Source organism: Pan troglodytes, chromosome 16 (genome assembly GCF_028858775.2).
Source record: "Pan troglodytes isolate AG18354 chromosome 16, NHGRI_mPanTro3-v2.0_pri, whole genome shotgun sequence".
Taxonomy (NCBI): Eukaryota; Metazoa; Chordata; class Mammalia; order Primates; family Hominidae; genus Pan; species Pan troglodytes.
Genome location: NC_072414.2, coordinates 39569312 through 39594772, shown reverse-complemented (window position 1 = coordinate 39594772; position 25461 = coordinate 39569312). Strand labels below are relative to the sequence as shown.

Genomic DNA, 25461 nt, shown 5'->3' with positions numbered 1-25461 from the left:
ATACAAAAAAAAAAAAAAATTAGCCAGGCATGGTGGTGGTGGGCGCCTACAGTCCCAGCTACTCGGGAGACTGAGGCAGGAGAATGGCATGAACCCAGGAGGCAGAGCCTGCAGTGAGCCAAGATCATGCCACTGCACTCCAGCAAACTATTACAGTGAATAATTCCTTATAGCTACTCCATTTTACAGGCATTGTCATAAAATCCACCAAGGATGGATCCTAGAGTTTTAAAAGAGAAAGAATCTAACAAATTACTCTCTGAATTTCAAACACAACAAATATTGTAAGTGTAACCTATATTGTATGTTAATGAAAATTCTGAGTATTTAAAATAGTTAATCCAATTTGACAAAGTTTCAAGTTTCAAGACATCTCCTGGACTACTTCTTCCATAATTTTAATTGAAGCTATTAGCATATCCCTGTTTAGTTGTCTTTAAATAAGTAGTGGAAGGATACCCACTTCTACCCCTAAGAAATGAAATCGCTTAAGACTTTCTAGGCTTTATTTTTCTCTTAAGTTTATCTGACCGGATGGATTGTAGAATCTTTTTAGGTATTGCATACTGTAATAACAATTATGTGTTAAGCACTTTCTTTATGTAAAGCTTTAGTCCACAAACTTGGATGTGAAAGAAATGTCTCTCTTCTTTATTTTTTAAAGTCAAATTAATTTGGTTTTTGATCTTTATCCTTTCAGAAAGATAAGAAACCCAATCTCAAGCACTATGAGACTCCCTCCTCTCCATCTCCAAGGGTCAGGCCATGGTCTTAGTCATTGCCAAGAGCATCACAGAAGGCCTCTGCCTCCGGTTCCTACCTGGGCCCTTTCTATGCTCGTTAACTGATGCTGCAGCCTGACTTCTTCAAGACTAAGTTGGGCTGTATGCTTGCAGTCATGGGAGGAAAACAAAAGAGGGTATAAACACAATGCAATGCCTCGACAAATCACTCCATCTCAGGGGGTCAGAAACTAAATTAAATGTTAGGAAAAACAGAAAAGAAATAAGCAACATAGTGCCAGCCTTTGGGTTCTTAGACACTCAAAAGGAAACAGAAAGTACAGAAACAATACACCAGGAAATAAAAGAGGGCATTTTTAGAAGTACCATTTAAATTGCAAGGGCTGCAGGAATCAACAGAAGGAAATAATCGGGGCGAGGGGGAGGGGACTTAATAAGAATAATAATTATATATTCCCTCAAATTTGTATGGAATTTATAAATTATGAGGGACTTTTCGCACATTTATAACTTCATTTTAGACACGCACAATGAAATTAAGTAAAATGGGGTTGGCGGGACAGATGGTAACAACTTTATTTTACAGATGAGGAACTTGGACTCAGCTAGCTTTGGCGACTTGTTGAGAAAGTCAGAACCAGTTAGTTGTGGAATATAAAATTGAGCTCGGCTCTCTTCCTACCTAGTCTTTTCTCTGCTCCGCTCCCACACTTCAGTGAGAGTTGCTTTCCTGAAGGAGTAAGTTCTAAAGCAGGATTGGAAGTTCCTATAGGGACAAAGAGAGGAGGCATCCACGAGTGGCAAGGAGTGTGAAAGGGATGAAAAACACATAAGAAGAAATGGAGACAGGCAGAAGGTCCCAGCTACAGGACAGAAAAGCCAGGGTGTGGGCTTCTGAGAGATGATGCTGAGTGGTGAGTCACGGGTGACTAAGGGAGCCATTGACATCAGATTGCAAATTCTCCCCTCCTACCCCGTGACGAAGAAGTTTATCTCCTATGTCTCTTTATATATGAAAAACCATAAAGAAAACACCAGTATCTTCACATAATGTACCATCCAATGAAAGCATACGCCATCTCACTTGGGCCCTTTATCAATCTTAGTCACAGTGCCCAATATCGTTTCCATTTCTCATTCTCTGAGTTCTGTTATCCAAAGCTTATCCTCTTGCCTGGACTATAGAGACAGAGGTGAAATCTTTGAGAAGTGGATCCTATCCACTTGTCATTACACCTCTGTAATTCTTAGTGATGTTCCACGTTGCCTCCCACACTGACCCTGTACAAACCAGTGCAAGAGTTTCGGGGGTGGGGGACTGTTACTTGAGCCAACTTCTTCCATCCTGCAAAGGCAGGGATGGAGCTCAGGAGATGGTGTTTTGCATCACTACAACTGGAACAAGATGAAAGGTCTCTGAAGCAATAATGAGATCCAGGCTTGATTCAGGACAAGAGGCCAGATGGGAACAGTAGAGCATTAGGATGTTGTGACGCTGGGGTAACCTTTCCATAATGATGTTGTGTGGCCTGAAGTTTGATGCTGAGAATCTACAGTGATTTCTGGCTTAGAAATAAGAAATTGATCAGTAAATGAAAAAAAAAAAAAGTCTACCTGTATCCAATCTCTCCCCACAAGCCCCCCTCCCAGCATTGTTATCTATTTGTATACGCAACAGTATTTTAGCAAATGAAAATTCTCAGAATTCTAATCACATCCTTATCCCAAAGCCTGGATTTCATCAGAAAGCTTTATGGTGCTTCTGACTCAGTAGAGTTAGTTATCCTGTTTAATTGGATTGACAGTGACAATTGTAATTACCTTAGATGAGATTGCCTGTAATGTAATTATACTTCCTTCATCTGCATGAGCTGGACTTGTGGAATACATACAGAAGATGCCTCCAATTACTGAGAGGTTAAGAAGAACATTATATTGCCTCACAAATCCTGTTTGTTACTGTATAGAATTGTAAGAATTATGGAAGAAACTGAAGGAATTACTCCTCTAAAGCAGGTTTGTGATCCAAATATGTTTCTGTTTCATAGAGTAAGATGACTACATTCCAGAGCTATATTTTTGTTTAAATAAAAAATATATTTTAAGAACTCAATATGGGGGTGGCAATAGTACATCTGGTATTTTATTATTATTTTGTTTCTGCTCATTATGTACAAACAGTGACTGCATCTAAAAGACATTTTTAAAAAGCATACAATACACAATGAAGTTTAACTTGACTTTTTCTATGATCTGAAACTTACAGTCTCTAGAATTAACATAGTAAGTAACAGGAGATAACTTTAAAATACTAGTCTTTATGAGTAGATGGACCCATAGTTAATACCTAGAAAGCCAGATGCTCTACTACAATGATAGCTTTCTCTATTTTCCAATTAACACATGGAGAACTTTAAAATTTTCAATTGGAAGCCTAGCCTCTCAACAGGACATTTCTGCCAAACGTATTGCAAACACATGTAGTTTAGGAGAAATGGCACATACTAGAAATCCACCCCAATCTTATTAGCTTTAGCATTGCTCTCATTAAAAATAGAGCTGCTTACAGGTTTTTCCTTCTGAAGCATATGAAACATAGAACTTGGAAATGTGCCCTTTTGAAAACTTATTCCTGTATTCACAAACCAGATGGTGCACATCAAATGCATTCTGATTTTCTAATGAAATAAAAAAGGATCCCTATTATGTTATTTAATATGATTAACACATCCTCAATTGCTAATTTTTACAGATACTCCTGGAAAGTTAAACAACTTGGCTAATACTCTCCTGCTGGATTTGGACAGGAAGACCTCACCAAAGCTGAAAGGTTAGGGCTGTGCTGGGGGCACTTTGCTTTCTAATTCTTCCAAAATAGGCTTTGGAGAGGTGCAAGGCCCTGCCACAGCTGCTCACAAAGAAACCTTCTTCTGTTTTTGAACATCAGAGACAAAGAGTCTGCTGTATCATAAAAGGGCTGATTGGGCAAGAAAAAGACACACACACACTGTCTCTCTCTCTTTCTCTCTCTCTCTCATTCTCTCTATTTCTCTTAAGACCAGTACTTAGTCAAGCAATATTCATAGCATGCTCGAATCACTAACTTCACCAGTAAACTCTAATTCTGAGCACCATTTGAATGTCCCACTCATGACATACAGCAAAAACTTATCTAAAACCAGTAACAATTTGCTGGATTTTGCCAACAAATTGGAGAACAGTATGTTGTTTACCTTGAAAAAGGTTGGCTTGTCTGGTCAAAAACCTGAAAAAAGAAAAGAAAAGAGAAATGGATTGATTTTCCGTTACTTCTGACCTTTAAAACCACAATACTGAGTTAAACATAGTTGTGGTGTGCTTATTAATTTAGTAAATCAGATTGTCATTCTCTAATTTTATGTATCTCTTGCTTAAAGTAATAACGGCTTAAGCTAAGTTGGATTCTAACCTGAATCCAATTTCTCTATTGAATTCCATTATTAGTTAGGAATATGTTCAGCTGAGGAAAAGCATCCACCAGTAGACCAGAGTAAAACACCATGATAGGCTAGACACTGTGCATGTGAAACATCTGTTTTGTTGTTGTTGTTGTTGTTGTTAAACTTCTAAAACTTGAAGATCTTTGGTCAGCTATGTCTTATTTTATCATCTTCTACAGATAAGATAAACATTTGTTTGGGCTGAGGCAGCTGTTTCATGAAATGCAACATCATATCTCATTTTTCTTCGTGAACTTCTCTCATTTAACAATTAGGCTGGAAGAACACACATTACCAATAGGTTCAGTCGTATAACACTCAGAACCTGGAAATAATGAGTTGGAAGTTTCAGATCCTACAAAATAAATCAGTTACTCCATCAATTCTACAATATAAGGCAAAGAATCTGAAAATTGAAGGAAGATATTTTGAACAACACTGTGCAAAAGCTATTGCTGAGTTAGGTATTCAGTTAAGCCAAACACCACGCCTGGTTCTCAGTTTGTTTTGCAAAAGCATTTATTCTACATTTTAAATATGCACGTTTCAACTTGGGCTAGAAAGACTTAACTAAAAATAACACCACTATCACCAACTGATGCTATGGTTGACCAATACTCCAGGATTTGAAAAAAAAATTCCCCAAATAGTACAAATTCCCCAAATGCTACAAATTCCCTAGGAACTGGAAGCTTTTCCTCTCCTTAAGGTGAAAGACTGCTTCTCCTCTTGGTGTTTTGCCATTAAAAAAAGAAAGTATTTAGCAAACAACTAGCAGATCCATCAAAAGGTTAGGATTCTTTTTATTTTAGTGCTCTTTCTTAATGGGCAAAAATTGATTGATTAGTTCACCTGGAATGTTCTTAGCCTTAGGGCAGAAACAGAGCTTTGTATGCATTAGTGGACTGGGTTTATAAAAGAAAAAAGTCCACATTCAAGAATACAGAGAATTTCAAAAATACAAGAAAATAGAAAAAAGAAAAACAAGGTCTGGAAGCATATTAAAATTCTTGTATTCATTAAAAATCAAATGGCTGTGTTTTCAGTTGTATTGAGTTATCATATGTGTACTGGTTCTTTGCCTTAGTTCCAAATGTACTCATATTATCATCTCTAAATCCATCTGGATAGTTTATACAGTGAACCCTGGAATCACCTTAGTTTCTCCAAACTCCATCTACTTTTTGAGAAAAAAAAAAGCGTAAGGCAGATCTTTCCCCATTAGATCTCCAACCTCTGTTGCTCCCTTACCCCACTGGTTGGTAAAACTACTTTCTGGAAAGTTTGTTTACCTTTCAGACAAGACAAGGGGTGAAACAGAGGAGCAACAACCTCCTTGCCATTGGCTAGAATGAAGTGAGGGGAGTTACCAGGATGCAGTGGTATTAATCCCCTGTTACTCTGATGTTACCTCAGACCCTCTTCTATTTATTTGGCCATACTCCCAGCACAGTGATTTACATCTTGGTGGAAGTAGTATTTAAATGTGTGTGCATAAGATTCTGTTGGGGAGTTTATTAACAATGCAGATTCCTGAGCTCTAGCCTGCTCTATGAAATCTGCATCCCTAGCAGATTAGCACCCAGGAATGCTCATCGATAAGCTTTTCCAGCGAGTATGATTAGGTAGGTGGTCTCATGACCATATTTTGGGAAACACAGACTTAGGATGATATGAAAAGTGACGTCAGGCTGTGCTAAGTGCCAAGCCTTGAGTGGAAAGGTGTTTTAAGTCGCTATCTCATCTCAGAGTACATAATAAATATTTAAATTTGAGAAAACTAGTATTTAATATATAAGTAAAACCTGTTATTATTTGCTATTGTTTTTCTTTATGGTTTCCAAACAGATATCTGATCTGCCTTAAGCATTATTTGCCTTGGTGATCTGTAAATTCCTGAAAAAGGGCGAAAGCTTAGGTGATATACACTCTAATTAATGTGGCCCTCATATACTGTTTAAGTAACAACCCTTACCACTTACAGCTGGAAAGACTTTTAAAAAATGTAGCTCAAGCTTTTTAATTTTTTCAGGTGAAGATGCTTTTATGCAGAGAGATGAACTAATGTAGGAATTATTTTGTACAGGGGAGTGGTCTGAAATATTAATGGGCTATTTTAACCATCAGCTTGAATAATTCAAAGGTGTCTGCTTAATTCTTGTGCTTTCCCAGTTCAGATGAAAATATCCACAAAGAGAACTATGTAAGTAAATACAATTAATCATAACCAATCATGTACTGTCTTGGATTTCACTAAAACCAAAACACTGAAATGGACACATGACATCCTTCTGGTCCTAATTTTCCACCAATTCATGAAACATTTCATGCTTTGCTTGGGACAGCACAAACCTTTCAACCTCCAATTATATTAATATTATGAGGGCACTGAAGTGCCCAAATGTGACATGAAGTCCTTGAGTGTGGAATGGCCTTTTCCAATAGACATACAGTTTGCATAAATGGAAATGAACACAATATTATCACCCCTTGAGATTTCCTGGTTTTGGAACAAGGAGGTGGTGGTCCTGGATGCTTTACAGTATAATCTCCTTTTAGAGATTCTTAGTGCACAATATTATAAATTCAGAGTTCTTCTGAAATAAAGAAAAACGTTACCTTTATTTCATCCATCATTTAAAAAAGTTATTTACCCTAGGAAACACTGAACAGAGTGATCTTTTTAAATTTAGTTTTTTAAATTTAATTTTATTTTTGACACATTATAATTACATACAATTATGGAGGTACACAGTGATGTTATTTTATATGTTATATATATATAATGTGTATATATGTATGAATGATGTGGAATGATTGAAACAAGCTAATTTCATATCCATCAACTTAAATAGTTATCATTTGTTCCTGCTGTCTAACTGCAGCTTTCTGCCCTTTGACCAACATCTCCCTCATTCCCCATACTCCCCACCCCCAGCCTCTGGTAATCACTAATCTACTCTCTTCTTCTATGAGTTTTATTATTTTAGACTCCATCTATAAGTGAGAACATGTAATTGTTCTCCTTATGTGCTTGGTCTATTTCACTTAACATAATGTCCTCTAGGTTCACTCATGTTGCCTCACAAAACAGATTTTCTTCATTATTAAGGCTGTATAATATTCCATTGTGTATATATATCACATTTTCTTTATCCATTCATCCCTGGGTTGATACTTAAGTTATTTCCACATCTTGGACACTGTAAATAATGCTGTAATGAAGACGAGAGTTTAGCTATCTCTTCATAATACTAATTTTAAGTCCTAGACTACCTACCCAGTAGTGGAATTGCCGGACCATATTGTCGTTCTGTTTTTAGTTTTTTGAGGAATGTCCCCAGTTTTCAATAATGGCTGTACTCATTTACATTCCCACCAGCAATGTACAAAGATTTTCTTTTCCCCCATCCTCGTCAATATTTGTTATCTTCAATCGTTTTTTTAGTAATAGCCATTCTGACAGGTGGGAAGTAATATCTCATCATTTCCCTAATGATTACAGATGTTGAGCATTTTTTCATATATCTGTTGCCCTTTTTTAAATTGAGTTATTTATTTTTCTGCTATTGAGTTTTTGAGTTATTACATATTTTGGATATTAACCCCTTATCAGAGGTATTGCTTGCAAATATTTTCTCTCAATCTGTAGGTTTTCTCTTCACTCTGTTGTTTGCTTGCTATGGAGAAGATTTTTAGTCTGACGTAATGCCTTTTGTTTATTTTTGGTTTTGTTTCTTGAGTTTTTTGGGTCAAATTAAAAAAATAATTGCTCAAACCAATGTTGCATAGTTTTTTTCTCCTATGTTTTCTTCTAGTTAGTTTTACAGTTCCAGAACTTACATTTGAGCCCTTAACCCATTTTGATTTTATTTTTGTATGTGGAGAGAGATATGGGTCTAATTTCATTCTTCTGCATATGGATATCCAGTTTTCCCAACACTCTTTGTTAAAGCCACTGTCCTTTACTGATTGTGTTCTTGGCACTTTTGTTAAAAATTAATAGACCATTGATGTGTGAGTTCATTTCTGGTTTCCCAATTCTGTTCTATTGGTTGATGTATCTATTTTTATGCCAATATGATGTTGTTCTATGTACTATAGCTTTGTAATATAGTTTAAAGTCAAATAGTGTGATGCCTCCAGCTTTGTTTTTCCTGCTCAAGATTGCTTTGGCTATTTGGTGTCTTTTGCAATACTATATAAATTTTAAGATTTTATTCTATTTCTGTGAAAAAATGGCATTGAAATTTTTATAGGAATTTCTTCAAATCTATATATTGCTTTGAGTAGTATGCACATTTTGGCAATATTAATTTTTCCAAGGCATGAAGACAGAATATATTTCCATGTATTTGTGTCTTCAGTTTCTTTTATCGATGTTCTACGTTTTCATTGTAGAGATCTTTCACCTCTTTGGTTAAATGTATTCCTAGGTATTTTAGTTTTTGTAGCTATTGTGAATAAAATTTTTAAATTTCTTTTTTGGATAATTTGTTGTTAGTGTATAGAAATACTACTGCTTTTTGTTTGTTGATTTTGTATCCTGCAACTTTACTGTATTTGTTTTTCAGTTCTAATGGTTTTTTTGATAGGGTGTTTAGGGTTTTCTATACATAGGATCATGTTGTCAGCAAACAGCAACAATTTCACTACTTTCTTACTTAGATGCCTTTTATTTCTTTCTCTTGCTTAATTACTCTGGCAAGGACCTCTAATATTATATTACATTGAATAGAAGTGGTTAAAGTGGGCATCTTCATGTTGTTCCTGATCCTAAGAATAACATGCCAATAAATTGGATAACTAGAAGAAATGGGCAAACCATAGACACATATAACTTACCAACACTGAATCAAGAAAAAAAATTAAAATCTAAAAAGATGAATAATAAGTAAGGAGACTGAATCAACAATAAAATTTTCTCCCATCAAAGAAAAGCCCAGGACTTGATGACTTCATGGGTCATTTAAAGAAGAACTAATACCAATTTTTCTCAAGTGCTCCCTAAAAAATAAAGAAAAAGGAGTACTTTGGAACTCTTTTCATGAGGCCAGCATTACTCTGATACCAAAGCCAGACAAAGACATTACAATAAAAGAAAATTATTACAGACCAATATCCCTGATGAACATCAATGCAAAAATCCTCAACAACAACAAGAGTACTAGTAAACTGAATTCAACAGCATATTAAAAGTATGATTCACCATGATCAAGTAGAATTTATCCCAGGGATGCAAGGATGGTTCAACATATGTGAATCTATAGATGTGAAATATCATATTAGCAAAATGAAGGACAAAAACCATATGCTAATCTCATTAGATGCAGAAAAAGCATTTGATGAAAAATTCAGCTTGTTTTCATAATAAAAATTCTCAACAAACTAGGTATGGAAGGAATGTACCTTAATACAATAAAGGCCATATATAACAACTCTACAGCTGACATTAACCTCAATGGTGAAAAGTTGATTTTTAAAATAAATGTGATTTTTGTCTCTTTTTTACTAGACCAACATTTGATTCCTATTGGCAAACCCCAAAACTCTGCAATGAAGGTCACAGAGACTTTCAACCTCTGGCACCTATCTTTCTTCTCAATTAGCCCCTCACCTGGATATCTCCCAGATTCCAGCAAAAGTGAACACTGTTTCCAGGATTCACTACACCACTTCAGCCTCCATGCCTTAACATGTGCCATTACCCTTGCTTGGAATGCCTGTGTTCACACTCCTCTACACACAGATACACACATGCCCTCAGACACCATTCTTCCAACCTTTTCACCTGACAAACATCTGCTCCTCCTTCAAAATCTACCCCAAACACTATTTCTATGGGGCCTTTCTCAATCTTCCTAAACTTGGTTACTTCCTTCCCTGTGCTCCCATTTTGGCTATTTCTAACTATTCTAGAATACTCATCAAACTACAAATTATACTTTTCTGTGTAAAGGTCCACCTCCCTCATTAGACTGGGAGCTTCTTGGAAGCAGGTACTGCCACTTACTTAATAAACATTCAATGCCTACTCTGTTCTGAGAAGTTCATATCCCAAAGTATAGGTCCTGGAACGGTGAGTGTCAGTATGTGATGGGTACCCAATAATGGCTGTTTTAAAGCATAAATAATTGAACGTCTCCTGCAAATTCTCTCAATGATATAATGATTGTCATGAACTACCTACTTACAATTTATCTGCAGGTGTCCCTGAGAAACACACATGGAGGTGTCTTAGTTGTTAGTAAGGTGATGGGTATGCTAACTTCAGAAATAGGAAATCATTTTCAGAATAAGTACTGGCCTTTAAAGAGCAAAAAGAAAGGGAAACAGAGGAACAGGAGGTGGAAAAGAAAACCAACCAAACCTGGGACCAGGGCAAAAGAAATGAACTTTCTCTTCTTAAAGGAGGAAGTTTGTTTGTACCTAGGGAAAATAAGAATAATGAGTTCTATAATAGCAATTTCAGTTCTGTAGAGAAACAAATATTATCTTTCATAGTGTTTAAGCCTTGATAGCATCTGTCCCTCTTGCTGCACAGGAGATGTGAATTATGTTGTCTATGCACTGATGAATTAAAATTGCCTCAGGCATTGTCAACTGTGATGACATTTGATACGGTTTGGATCTGTGTCCCCACCCAAATTTCATGTGGAATTGTAATCCCCAATGTTGGAGATGGGGGTCTGGCGGGAGCTGACTAGCTCATGAGGGTGGATCCTTCATGAATGGTTTAGCACCATCCCCTTGGTGGTGTTCTTGTGATAGAGTTCTCATGCGATCTGGTTGTTTAAGTGTGTAGCACTGCACCGCCCTCTTTCTTGCTTCCACTCCAGCCACGTGATGCACCTACTCCCCCTTCCGCCATGATTATAAGTTTCCTGAGACCTCCTCTGAAGTGGAACAGATGTCAGCATGATGCTTCCTGTACACCCTGTGGAATAATGAGCCAATTAAATCTCTTTTCTTTATAAATTACCCAGTCTCAGGTATTTCTTTATAGCAATGAAAAAACAGACTAACATGCCACTTCACCCTGGAATCTTTTCCTTCAAATTTTTAAAGAAGGGAGAATGTCTTGGTGTTTGAAGCTTTTTTTTTTCTGATTATTTAAGTCTTTCCAGGCAATTGTCCAAACCCAGGGACTTTAAAGTCTTCATTTTTAGAAATTTTCATGTAATTCTCTGGATTGATGGTATAGAATTTTTTTTTTTTTTTTTTTTTTTTTTTTTTGAGACGGAGTTTCGCTCTGTCGCCCAGGCCGGAGTGCAGTGGTGCGATCTCAGCTCCACTGCAAGCTCTGCCTCCCGGCTCCATGCCATTCTCCTGCCTCAGCCTCCTAAACAGCTGGGACTACAGGCGCCAGCCACCACAGCTGGCTGATTTTTCTGTATTTTTAGTAGAGACAGGGTTTCACCGTGTTAGCCAGGGTGGTCTCGATCTCCTCACCTTGTGATCCGCCCGCCTCGGCTTCCCAAAGTGCTGGGATTATAGGTGTGAGCCACTGCGCCCAGCCAGATCTTTTTTTGACTAATCATGAGACAAAAAGTAATGAATGCTTCTGAAATTCCAGACCAAGTTAGAGTCAAGGACACTTCACAGAGAGGTACTGCTGTGGCTCTCAGGAAGAGATGAAAAGGCAAATCTATCTTTGTATGATCTGTACTGTGCCAAGACCTAGCTTTGTTTATTCCATTAGTGAATACGTTCTCAAAGGTTATGTTCATTATGGCACTTTATCACTAATCTGATAAGAAAAACAAGGTGATTGCCAACATTGTTACTTTTCATAATGAGCAAAGCAATATATATGCAGTTATGACGAATAATCATTGGATGCAATGTATTATGGACTACAGTTAGAATTCATTTGTCAATTACAGAGCTACTATACAATGCAAATAAAAATTCTACAATCTTTTCATAATTTTCATGAAGGGCCCTTCTAGATGCAAATTTTTATTTATGCAATTTTCATAGGATGCAATTTGACATGGTCTCTGTCTTTAAACCAAGGGGTTTGTTGTAAACACTCTATTTAGCTTGCAATTACCATACAGTTAAATGACTAATCACAGAAACTCATGCCATGATCATTGACAAAAATGGCCACACTCAACACAACTGAAATTAACATTGAGGAAAATGGGTCTGCCTCTCACCCACACCCAGCCAATCAATCACAGCAAAATGAACTAAATATGGCTGCTTTCTAGGATAAGATACAATTAATCTGTGCAGTCTGAGTCTGAAAAATTCATATGTTAGGTACTGTTTTCCCACTTTAAATACAGTAGTATGCCACGAAGGGAAACATAGAAGGACTGGTTCACAAAGTCAGAGTAAGGCATTCTCTAAGTATGTTTAGATGAGATGTTTGAACTATTTTTCACATTTTTCTTCCCTTCTCTTGTGGCCTACGAAGTATGAAGATATTGATTTTTAATGAAATGTACTTATGAAACAGTGATCATATTTTCCCAGCTTCCATTACCTTGATTTTAGAAATAACATCTAGTTCGCTGACTGCTGGAGACCTAGATTAGGGCTGGAAAACTCAGGAAATGTCAATAAGAATGCCACTGACAGCAGGAAACAACTGCTCCCCCAGGATTTCACTCTCATTCCCCTTTCCAAAATTTATCATTTAACAATGACAGATGCTGGGGTCTTGTGGTGTATGTGACCGTAGTTAGCTCTCTTTCCCATTCTTCACTGTGGCTCTTTCCAAATGTCATTCTCCCCAAGCTCTCTCTCCTACCACACTTCTTTCTTACCAGTGTCAGCACATAACTTTGCTTCTTCAGACACAGAGACACTAGATGCCAGTATATGAGAATTCTCTCAACATCCTGAAGCTGCTGTACTCACTCCCATATGTCATTCTCCATCCACACATTTGCTGTGTCTCTATCCATCCTCATCTGCTTCTCTCCTGATACAATGAAACAGGTGTTTTTCCTACAGTCTCAGGCTTAACCTGCTAATTAAATTCTGGAGCCTATCCTCTCATAGCCCCTCTCTCACTGTGTAACTTTTGAGCTTAGGTCAATAGAAGTCTTGTTCCTTCCACCTGGGTCTCCTGGAACATTTGCTCTGGGGGAAGCTAGCTGCCATGTAAACAAGTCCAACACACCTGGCTATGTGGAAAGGCTGCAAGGAGCAAGAGAACAATGTACAGCCAGGCCCCAGCAGTTCTTATCATCCTAGATGAAGCACCTGTCATGTGGAGAAGCCTCTGGACATACAGCCCCATAGAGCCTTCAGTTGTGCTACTGGGTTGCATGTTTGTGTTCCTCCAAATTTAATGTTGGAACTGAATCCCCAATCCAACAATATTAAGAGGCGGGGCCTTCAGGAGGTGTGTTGGTTATGAGAGCTCCATGTCATGAATGGGGTTAGTGCCCTGATATAATAAAAGAACAAGAGGGAGTCTGTTAGTTGCTTTTGCCCTTGCTTTCCTCCCACCTCATGAGGATGCAGCAACAAAGTGCCATTTATGAAGCAGGGAGAAAGTCCTCACCTGCACCTGTTGGTACCTTGACCTTGAACTTCCCTACATCTACAACTGTGAGAAATAAATTTCTATTGCTTATGGATTACCTGGCCTAAGGGATTTTGTTATAGCACCAGGAATGGACTAAGATAAGTTAATTCCAGCCCAAGTCAAGATCTGATTGCAATTGTATGAGAGATTCTGTACTAGTCCCCTAGGGCTTCCATATCAAGTACCACAAACTGGGTGGCTCACGAAGAAAAAATTTATTTCCTCACAGTTTTTGATGTGAGGAGTCTGAAATCAAGGTGTTGGCAGGGCCATGCTCCCTCTGAACTCTGGGTAGAATCCTTCCTTTGCCTTTTCCTAGTTTCTGGTGATGGCCATCGATCCTTGGTATTCGTTGGATTGCAGCTGCATTGGTCCAAGCTCTGCCTCTGTCATCACATGGCGTTCTCTCTGTGTGTCTCCTTCCTCTTCTTACAAGGATGCCAGTCATATGGTATTTACAGCCCATCATACTCCATTATGACTTCATATTAGATAATTATGTCTACAGAGACCCTGTTTCTTTTTTTGTGTATTAATTTGCTTATATTTATTTATTTATTTATTTATTTATTTATTTATTATACTTTAAGTTCTAGGGTACATGTGCACAAAGTGCAGGTTTGACACATAGGTATACATGTGCCATGTTGGTTTGCTGCACTCATCAACTCATCATTTACGTTAGGTATTTCTCCTAATGCTATCCTTCCCCCAGCCCCCCACCCCCTGACAGGCCCCGGTGTGTGATGTTCCCCGCCCTGTGTCCAAGTGTTCTCATTGCTCAATTCCCACCTATGAGTGAAAACATGCGGTGTTTGGTTTTCTGTCCTTGTGATAGTTTTCTGAGAATGACGATTTCCAGCTTCATCCATGTCCCTGCAAAGGACATGAACTCATTCTTTTTTATGGCTGCATAGTATTCCATGGTGTATCTGTGCCACATTTTCTTAATCCAGTCTATCATTGATGGACATTTGAGTTGGTTCCAAGTCTTTGCTATTGTGAATAGTGCCTCAATAAACATACGTGTGCATGTGTACAGAAACCCTATTTCTAAATAAGGCCAAATTCTGAGGCAATGGGGGTTAGGACTTCAACATATCTTTTGGAGGAAAACAATTCAGCCCAATACAGACCCCAATCTAGAACCATCTAACTGAACCCAATCAACCCAAAAACTCTGAAAGATAATAATAAATGGAGGTTTTAAGCCACTAAGTTTTATGTTGGATTGTCCCATAGCTATAGATAACCAAAATGCCTTTCTTTACTCAAATCTACTCAACCTACTACAATTTGGCTTCTGCCAACACACTCTACTGATGCTGCTCTTGTAAGGCCACCAGTGACTGTCCTGGTGTTCAATCCAGTGGATGAGTTGCTGTCCTTGAGGGATCCCTTAGCCAATACCTCTACTTCTGTGCCTTCCTGAAGTCCATTGAAATGACCAAGGAAATATGTATGCAAGAATAAATTCACTAAATCCCTATAAAGCAAAGAAGGTGGACATGAGCAGACTAGAAACTTGGAGTGTTTTTTAAAGATGGAAAGTGGGTAGGATTGGATTGAAAGAGGAAGAGAAACATGGCCAAGGAGCCCATGGCTCAGCAGGCCAAGGAGAGGACCACTGGGAGGGCAAACACTTGCTTTGTCAGCAGGATCCAGGGGAGAACTCACACCCAGAGTCAGCAGGGGCTGGAGCAGGAACAGGAAGGCCTGCCAGAGTTGGAGCCAGACTGTGTTTCTGCCCCATCTCCCTTACCATGCAAAGCATGGTGGAGACATGCCCCCTTACCTACATTTGTTAGAAAAAATAGCACCTCATAGGGGAAGAAACATGAAAGTATTTCCCATCCATGTACTCTTTCTTGCCACCAGAATGGAGGTGGTGTGGTGGGAGTGGTGCCCTCTGCTGTCTAGCCATGCACACACCCTGAAGGAAGCCTGCCGGGAGGGGACCCTCATGTGACTCAGCCGGCATATCCACTCATGGTTTAACTACCCACAGTGGAGGGCTGCTCAGAACATGAAACACCTTTCATTCAGTGTTTCTCAATCTCAGTACTATTGACATTTGGTGCCGGATAATCCTTTGTTGGGGGTCTGTTCTGTGCACCGTACGATGTTTAGCAACATCCTTAGCTTCTACCCATTAGATGCCATTCGTATGCGCCCTCCCCATTGTGACAGTTGTGGCAACCAAAAACGTCTCCAGATTGCCAAGTGTCCCCTTGGCAGACAAACTGCCCCGATCGAGAACCACTGCTTTTCATTTGTGACTGACAAACCCTCTCTTCGGCTCTTTGCTTATTACTAAGGGACTATAAAACTCAGTCCTCTAGGAAATACTAGTCATGTCTAAGTGTAACTGCCTTCTAAACCCCTACTCCCACTCTCTAAATTCTTCCAGGGACTTTACTTTTTCCTTCACAGACGGAGCCACAATGGAGACTCACACTTTAAGACAACATCCAGATGGCTGGTCTTCAAACTGCAATTGCAAATGCCTGCAAGGGAGGCTCTCTGTAGTCTCAAATTCGTGATTTGTGGTTTCAGATGTGTGCAGTTCTTATGCTAACTCAAAACTTTTCTCCAAGTAATGACTCTTTTTTTACGGAGTCTGAGGAGCATGGCTTACAAAAGAGGAAAGGCAGGAGCGGGCAGCTCCTGTGGCTCTGTCTGTGAAGGAGGGGGCAGCTGAAAGGCTAATACCAGGGATTTGACTCTGCTGAAGTCAGTTTAATCTACTCTCTAAAAGATAGGGGCAGAACAGGCTACAATTCTGTCCCCTAGACAAATGGCCTTGCTGGAGTTTCACTGAAGTTAATTACCCCTCTGAAAAGGCAATGTCTCTGCAGAGGAAGGATAGTGGGGCAGGAAATCTTGGAGAGTGAGAGGACAGACATGACTGGGGTCATGGCTGGAGTCCTTTGTGGGATCCTCTGGGCTGGCCAACTCTCATTAGAGGGACTAGGAGTGTGTATGGGATAGGGCGTGGGAGGGAGCCAGTGAGAAGAGGCCCTTTCTGCTCATTCTTTCTATGAGTGTCAGGGGAATTTCTTCATTAGTTAGGCATCCAGTTATCTTTCCTCTGTGTTTTCCTGTAGAAGTAGCTGCACTCATGCAACTTCCCAGCCACTCTTTTCAGAGAGATGGCAACTGTCTGAGTAAATCAATGTTGCCATCTCAACTCTCATTTAGCTACAACAGTGAGCTCACCTGACAATGCAAATGGAGAAAGGGGAGGAGATTCAGGCTTTCTAATATTTACTGAAAGCCGAAATGTCAAAGTGACATCTCAATTAAAAAAAAAAAAGAAAAAGTAAAAAATGTTTTTATTGCTCCAGCAATCAGCAATCTCTGGCCCCACCACCTGTTTTTATAAATAAAGTTTTACTGGAACACCGCTATATTCATATGGTCTATGGCTGCTTACAAAGACAGGGTAGATTAGCTGTGATAAAGAATGTATGGCCCTCAAAGCCTAAGATACTGACTAGCTTGTCCTTTAGAGAAAACATGTGCCAGCCCTGGCTTCGGATCACTGAAGGCAGAATTTATTTTGCACCATATATAGTGGACTTGTTTTTCTTATTTGTGCTATAGCTAACCCTAAACAACTGTAAGGGTTTCAACATAAGACTCACAGTTGTAGAAGATATGTATAGATTTAGGGCTTCTTTATTTTCCAATGAATCATGCTCTTCAGAGAGGTCTGAAATGCTGTGGGACCAGAGACTAGTTTGGACCCTCCAGTCAGCAGAAATGTAAGATGGAGCCAGGGCACACAAGACAAGGGACTGTCTGAATGGAAGAAGTGTAGAGGAGGTGATGGGACCACTTTGAAACCCAGGACAGAGCCGTGACGGGTGGGGTGAGGTAGGGCAGAGGGGGCCTTGAAGGGCCCTCCTGCACTCTCAGCCAGCCTGCCTCCTTCAGCTTTGCTCCTCCCATGTGCTGGGAAAGCTCCTCCAGCCCCAGAAAGAGGCTTCCTCCAGCGGGTTGGGGCCATCAACGAATGCTGAAGCTCCTTCTTCCCGTCTGCTGCTCCTATACTACAATAACTCTTCTCTCTCTTTCCTCAAACCCAGACTCCCTGGAGACTTCAGCCTCTAGCCTACCCTTTGGCAGCCTTCCCAGCCCACTGGAAACACCCTGGGGAGAAGAGAGCTGAAGACAAACACAGACAGGTCTTTTCAAAAAAAAAAAAACAACAACAACTAAAAAACAAACCTGTCAAATTTCGTTTTGAAAATCTTACCCTACATTTAAATACGGTTCTAGCAAAAAATAAGTAGGGAAACAGAATTTTCTTTACAGACTGATGGCTGCAGGGTGGGGTGGGGGGTGGAACTTGTGAATACATTCTACAGGATTTTTCTTCGAAGACAATTCATTTAATTCCACAAATCACTGTTACTATAAGCCAGCTGTTGGGGTATGGGGGGCGCTTTACTCATAGAACTCCATTGTAAAATGCTGTTGGTTTCCGAAAGTAAAATCTTCTGTATACAATGATAGGATATGAGACCATTTGGATAATATAACCACCTTTTATTTATTTGTATTTGTGTAACAAAGCACTATGAAAGAGAGGACCATATTTGGTCTTCCTAGACAATCTGAGAAGTAGATAAAAAGTTATAGCTTTGTAAAAATAAGTTAATTAAGGCTCACTGAAGTTAGCTGCCTTGCCCAACCAAGACTGCCCTACAGTACAAAAAAGACATGAAGCAAGACCATGATTTCTGAGTTCTTGGCATTTTCCCTGGCATCCTTGATGTATCTTCTAAATTAAAGTGCTGGCTTTCATCTTCTAATAGGCCCCTATCACTTCTTGTAAGAAGTCCCTGAATTCCGTTGCCTGCTAAGCACTGTTTGTACACTAAATAAGGGATACATCATGAAAATACATCTAAGAGGCCATAATAAACAGCATATAATGGAACTCATTTAAAAGGCACCTTTTTGTCATTTTTATGTGTAATAAATATTAAAAGTAAGTGTCTATTATTATTTAATTGTAGAAAGACTTGCTCATTTTAAAAGGCTGAGAAACAGCAAATTAACAGGTTTATTGAAGTGAGTATTACAGAATTTGAAGGAACCACAGTGGTCTCGGGTAGGAATGTAATCTTGAACAAATGGTCCCCCATAGTCTCATCCCTCCTTTAAAAAGCCAGTTAATCATAACAACTCTTTGGAGACAGGCTGTGTGTCTGTGCCTGGTGGTTAGGGCTGCAGGCTGGTGCCAGACAAATCTGAGCAAGTTTCTAAACTTTTCTCAACTCGAGCTTTGGCATATATAAAATAGTACTTGCTTATGGGGGTTGCTGTAGGAATTGAATAGGATAATACATTTTAAAAAATTACTTAGCCCAGTGCATAGCACATAGTAAATGATGGATCAATTTTTGTTATTGTTATCAATAGTATTATTGACATAAATAATATGTGTTTGGCCTCGCACCTAGATCAGTTAGTACTCTCCTAATTTCTGTGAAAAGACGCTGCTTGGTTGAGCTATTGGAGGCTTGCAGAAACTTGTTATAGAAAAGGTGGCCTGTCTTTCTCTTATTTCTTGCTACACAGTGTCCTTGCCTCTATTAAGGTAGCAACAAGCCCCAGGCAATATTACCTTTTCAAGAAGAGGATAGGCTCCCACATTGGGGCTGTCAGAAAGAATTTGGGACATGAGAGCCGTTTAAATAAATCAGACCTGACAAATCCGATTTACAGATTAAAATAATGTTGTGGTATTTACCAACAGTATATATAGCAAGTTAAGACACCACCGACAGGCAGACATTGATTGCCTATTTTAATCAACTGGTATAATTTAGGTACCACTAGAAGCAAAATGCTTAGGAAAGGTAAATCTGATCATATATAATTTCCATTTTGATGCACTTAAACGTCAAGTAAGACCTTTGTGCAGGGTTTGTTACAAGGTGACACATCCGCTGTATTATGTGAGGTCACATCAGGTTTCATTTGGATGTTGGGAGAAGATCTGACTTGACATAAACAGATGCCAAACAAAGCATTAAAGCAATTTCACCAGTGCTTTTGTATTAAGATAGGCCGAAAGATGATGGACACCTGCTGCCTCCATACATTCCCTAAATCTCCGATGCCTGTGGGGCCTTATCAATATCACTTCCTCAATATCCCCACCATTTCTGAGTAGAATCAAGAATCACAGCCTTGAAAGAAACTTCAAGAAGTCACTTGGTCTAGAAACCCTGGAGCAAGGTGATTGCTTAAGAGAAGCATGGTCTGGTTTTCAAAACTTATTTGTTGAATGAATACATGCATGACTGAAAAAATTCTCTTCACCTTCCATCCCCAGAAGGCTGCTTTGCCCTGGGGGTATGAGAGGAAATGGAAAGTCTAGAGAGGCCCCAGAGGTTTAAAGCCTCATCCAATCATTCATTTATTATTTGTACCCTGCCTACTTCTAAAACAGATTTAAGGCAGTTTCCAACAAAAGATACCAAAAATAAAGAGCCTTATCCTCAATCATCCCTTGCAGGGTTTTATTATCACTTTCATGATCATCAAACACAAGTATTAAATGGCTATTTGCATGAGATGCTATGCCAGGGGCTGAATAAATCAGGCAGAGCCAGGCTCTGACCTCTGCAAATTTCCATCCATTCAATTTGCATTCATTCACTCTCCTTTTTTTTTTTTTTTTTTTCCCTGAGACAGAGTTTTGCTCTTGTTGCTCAGGCTGGAGTACAATGGCACGATCTTGGCTCACTGCAACCTCTGCCTCCTGGGTTCAGGCGATTATCCTGCCTCAGCCTCCCAAGTAGCTGGGATTACAGGCGTGTGCCACCATACCTGGCTAATTTTTGCATTTTTAGTAGAGACAGGGTTTCACCATGTTGGTCAGGCTGGTCTCGAACTCCTTAACTCAGGTGATCCATCTGCCCTGGCCTCCCAAAGTGCTGGGGTTACTTTGGCAAATATTTATTCAGCACATTACACATGAAAGTTCTGTTAGGGAGTGTGGGGGGCAAACATGCATCACATGTGGATCTTGCCCTGCCCTCAAGAAGTTTACAGACTAGTGCAGAGGGCTGGGGCAAGGGCAGGTGATAATGAAGTGTGTGTGGATAAGCCATAGATGGGATCCGTGCTGTGAGCTGGTTGCAGTGGGAGAAGGACAGGGAGACTGCACTTGCTTATTGTGTCCTAAAGACATCCAGTCTAAAGTAGATCAGGATGCACACAAAGCTGTGAAGAAGAACCCGACTCTCCCAGTAACCTCTTTGACCTCTGGCTACTCTCTGCCTTCTTTCTCCCCTGCTCTCCTCCCAAGCCCTAATGTTGTCACAGCTGTCATGCTTCCCCTTTCCCAGAAGACTTGTAGGCCATCTTGGCCACATGTCCTGGAATACACATTCCCATTCCTATCCATGTCTGCTCTCTGCGGGCCATCACTGACAGCTGGGGTATAGAGCCCTGGTTTACACTCAGGTAGAAATAACTGGTCATTGTTTATTGCCAAGCCATGCCTAGGAGTGACTACTTTTAAAAGAGGGCCATGTCTAGGCACAAAGGAAGCAATCCTGATAAAATACGTGACTCCTGGAGACCGCCTGTTGGGGTGAGGGCTTTGTGGTTGCCTTCAAATCCAAGACCGAAACAACTTCCAGCCCTGACTATCTATGAGGCACAGAATCCCCAGAGAACATCCTTGAATGGTCTCACGAGCAGAAGATGCCCCTTGCTCTGAGGCCAGACTCTAAGGAGCAGAAAGAACCTCTCCAGCTACAGTCCTTCATTCATTCCTTGGAGCAGCAGTTCTTGAACTTTAATTTTTATAAAAATCACTGGGGAAGCTTTGAGAAAGTGCAGATTCCAAGGCAGCATCCTAGAAATTCAGTTTCTACAAAAGGTCTAGAGTGGGCCATGGAACTCACGTGTTTAGCAAGTGTCACAGCTACCTCTGCTGAAGCGGACTTAGGGCCATCCTTGAGATATATGGCCAAAGGGATGAACATCCTAGGAGGAGGTCCAGAGGGCAGACCTTGGGTCTTTCTTATTCATAGATTAATTCCTAGCACTGAGAATAGTGCATAGCTCTCATTAGCTATTCAGTAAATATGTGCTGATTTGATGAATGAGTGAATGTGGGCTTGCCCTGCTTCCTGCAATCCTGTGGGAGTGGAGGGCTTGGCAATATTTTGTGGCAAATGATATAGCTTTGTAAAAGGCATAAAGGTATAGCAGTGTCTACGTGAAAGATTCTGGATTATGCAGATGTGGAATGAGGCAGTGGAGAACAAGTATGTAGCTAAGGGTAGGAATCACTTATGGATCTTGCGCTGCCCTTGAGAGGCTGGCAGGCTGAGGGTGGGGGTGGGATTGGGAAGACACGCTTTGAAGCTCAGCCTGAGAATCACAGACCTGTTTAGTACCTCACCACCCACCGTCTCCTCCCCAGTCTTCTAGAGACAAGAGACATGGAGGGCTACAGGCAGGACTGCAGGACTGAGGAGCAAGGTATGTGTGAGCTCAGGGCTGTGGGCAGTGCACACAGGGCCACCTGCTCCAGACCCTCACAAGACACCCAGCAGCCTCTTCACACCACACCCTATAGGCAGCTGCCTCTTTTGCTTAGTGTAGAGCAGAACCCCAAATAGCCTGCTTTTTGCTGAGGCATTTACCCTGTGGCATTTAGCCTATTGTCAAGTTAAATTTATTCTTTTGTCTTCCGACTGGCTTTGATAAAGAACAAGTGTCAATCCATCTAAGAAAAGAAATTCTACAACTTCTTTCAGTTGTGGGACTCATGGTGTGGCCTCGTAATCCACTGTCAAGAGATTCTCATGCCTTGTGTCTCATGTCAGTTAGTGAGAAAGCAAGGAGCACTCTGGACATCCGCTGACTGCATCATTGCACTCCTCAAAAGCACCCCTCGGGGTGGTCTGGGCACCGGCAGTTGCTTAAGCAAGACTGGCTGTCTTAAAAATCTTGTTAGCACCTATGATGGCTTAGTGGCATTTATCTGGCCTATTTTTCTCTCACCAGTGGAATGAAACAGGACATTGGACATAGCCTGATTAAACTGGACTTCCGTCCAATATCATCATGCTTTTAATGGATCCAGAATCTGTTTTGGGACAATCTGGGAAAATTTCCCAATCGATATCCTCTTTCCCAGAGTTCAAATGAAGGATTCATCTAGGAATGGCTGCATGTGTATATCTATTCCCATGAGAAAAGATATGCGACCTAGATTCTGGCTGGAGACTTGACCTTGGGCATGAAGTATAAACTCTCTAGACCTCAGATACTCATCTGTAAATAGAGCAGGTGCTTCAATCAGTAGTGGAAAAAGTCCTCCAGTGGCTTCTCATCACACTTAATCTAAAATTCCTATGACCTACAATGTTCTTCTATGTCTACATGAGTTGAAACCAGCTACTGTTCCCAACCCCCTGTTCTTTGCTCTGGTCCTCTTTGTTCCTCTAACATTTGAAGCTTATTCCTGTTTTAAGACCTTTGCATCCCTTACCCCCACAAATCCCACCACTACTCCTCCTAGAATGCTCTTAGCTAGATTTTTGCATGGCTAGCTCCTTCTTGTTATTCAGGTGTCAGTTCAAATGTGACCTGAGAGAGGCCTCCTTGGCTACGCCATCTAAAGGAGTGCCTTCCCACTCCATCCAGGTACTTTCAACTATGCTCCCTGATTTACTTTTCTCAAACTACTTCCCATTACATGGAATTATCTTGTTTATTTGGCAGTTTGCTTGTTTATATGTAGTTCTGCCATAAGGTGACATATGTGTTCCTAAAAATCACTATGTCACATGAAATTGCACAATGTAAACCACAGGACTTATGGAGAAAATAGGGTTGGGGGCCCAACACGCAAAAACTTCATCAGGGACACGCTACGGGAAAAGATGGCAACAATAAAAATAATAGCACAGTTTTATATATGTTAAGTGGTCAATATATACATAAATACTACTGTACCCTGAAAAAGATCTGAAGTTTGCTTGTGGAGGCAGGGGTGGGTTGCAGCCTGTGAGTGATTGCAATGTGATAGAACAAGGATTATGTGAAAATGGATCAACAGTTGTAATACCAGATGCAGATGGATGTGTTTCATAACAACATGGAGAACTGAGGAAGCTGGTAGATCCCTAAGTATGTCCACTCTGTATATTCCTATGTGACTCAGTTCAGCTGGGTGCAGTTTTCCACCTTGCAGTGTTTCTCATGGACAACTCATGCATAAGCAAACACAAAATTCTCATTACACCCAAATTGTTCCCTAATAAATTGCATTGAAACAAATTCGTGTTTTCAAAGTGAGCATTGTAGGGGATCTGATAGCATTTGTTTGCTCCACTCACTTGAATTTAATCTCCATAAGATCAGGGAAATTCTGTTTTACTCATTGCCATATTCCCAGCACCTAAGCAGCCTGGTGCATAGTGGGCTTTTAATCAATAATTGTTGAATAAATGAATGAATGGGTTTTTTTTTCGACATACTTCTCTTTGCACATGGTAGTGATACACTTTCAATGGCTATAGTAATCTTTATCGATGTGGTAGTTGCTGTTGGTGAGTGAGAGGTAATAGAATAAGAAGGATTTCAACATTACTGTGCTTGTGAAGACAACCACAAACATGAAAAAACAAATCTATTGCAGGTGATTCAGATATCTACCTAGGTCCTTCCACCTTGCTAGTCATGGGAGAAGGTCTCTAACTGTATTCATTACAAAAACATGATTTTAACTATCGATTGCTTTGCAGAGTTCGTGGAAAACCATGGATGCCAGTAGAACCTGGAAACCCTACATGGAGCATAGTGTTATGTGGAAAGGCTTTTGGAGCTCATCCCATTAGGAAGAAAGGAACCTCAAGTCTAAATGTAAGCAGGCAAGATTGTCTGGGGAATGCTAGCTCCTGTCCATCCGCTCCATATAAGTGTGTCTCAGACCTAAAATTTAATCATTCTCTACTAACTCAGAGAACAGAATTAGAAGTAGCTTTGAAAGGTCATCCCAGACAGGTGGGTTATGTCATATTTTTAAAGAGTTTGAAAATTGTTTAAATTTCAGAGAAATTTTCTAGCACTACTACGTAAAAGGTCAAATCAGAAAGTCCCCAAAGAGCTCAGGAACGCTCTTTCCTTTAAATTTTCTGATTTAAATTCTGAACCTATGAAAATGTGTCTGAAAATGCAAATGTTGTGGTTGAGTCGCTTTAGTTTATCAGGCAAAATAGGGAATATTTTGTGATGATTCTTTACTTCCTCAGTAACAGCTCAATCTTATGGAGAGTTGAGTGGAGTGGCAAAGTAATTACATGGTGAGTACCACATATTTACGATTATTTATGTTTTCTAGATTGGAGTACAGGATAATTATTTTTGGTCTTATTAAGTGCAAATTACCAAGTAGTCTTCAGGAACATGTAATTACTATGTACTGTAGTCACATGCCACTTACCAAGCAAAATGAATGCAGTGAAAATTTTATTTAATACAAGCAAAATGATGCATATGGTTTTATGAAGCAAAGCACAGAGGCCTACTTTCCTGCCTTGGGAGAGGAAACAGAAGCAGTCCTTCTTAACATAGGGCATTTCCTCAATTAACTACATCAACTCTTTGCAAAGCTTGGTTCTCATTAAGAATACAGATTTCTGGC

At 39.9% G+C, this 25461-nt stretch overlaps 1 protein-coding gene and 1 long non-coding RNA gene across 7 annotated transcripts in view; one reads left to right on the top strand and one right to left on the bottom strand.

The window, feature by feature from the left end:
* The window catches only part of SEMA6D (semaphorin 6D), a 589551-nt gene that overhangs the window by 169038 nt on the left and 395052 nt on the right, over positions 1 to 25461 (bottom strand). For 3 of the 4 annotated variants that reach the window (XM_016928165.3, XM_009429065.4, XM_001164625.7), the window contains one exon: positions 3977 to 4008. The exons of the other annotated variant lie outside the window; for it this stretch is intronic. The gene's annotated coding sequence lies outside the window, so the exon portion shown is untranslated. The remainder of the gene's footprint in view (positions 1 to 3976; positions 4009 to 25461) is intronic. 4 annotated transcript variants of the gene reach the window in all.
* The window catches only part of LOC107968616 (uncharacterized), a 33172-nt gene that overhangs the window by 1547 nt on the left and 6164 nt on the right, over positions 1 to 25461 (top strand). The window contains exons 3-6 of one of the 3 annotated variants that reach the window (XR_001709923.4): positions 701 to 2759; positions 3496 to 3573; positions 24563 to 24680; positions 25070 to 25120. This is a non-coding gene — a long non-coding RNA (uncharacterized LOC107968616). Of the gene's footprint in view, positions 1 to 700; positions 2760 to 3495; positions 3574 to 4401; positions 5288 to 11061; positions 11198 to 24562; positions 24681 to 25069; positions 25121 to 25461 lie in introns of those variants that run through there. The other 2 variants (XR_001709924.3, XR_001709925.3) reach the window with 2 other exon arrangements.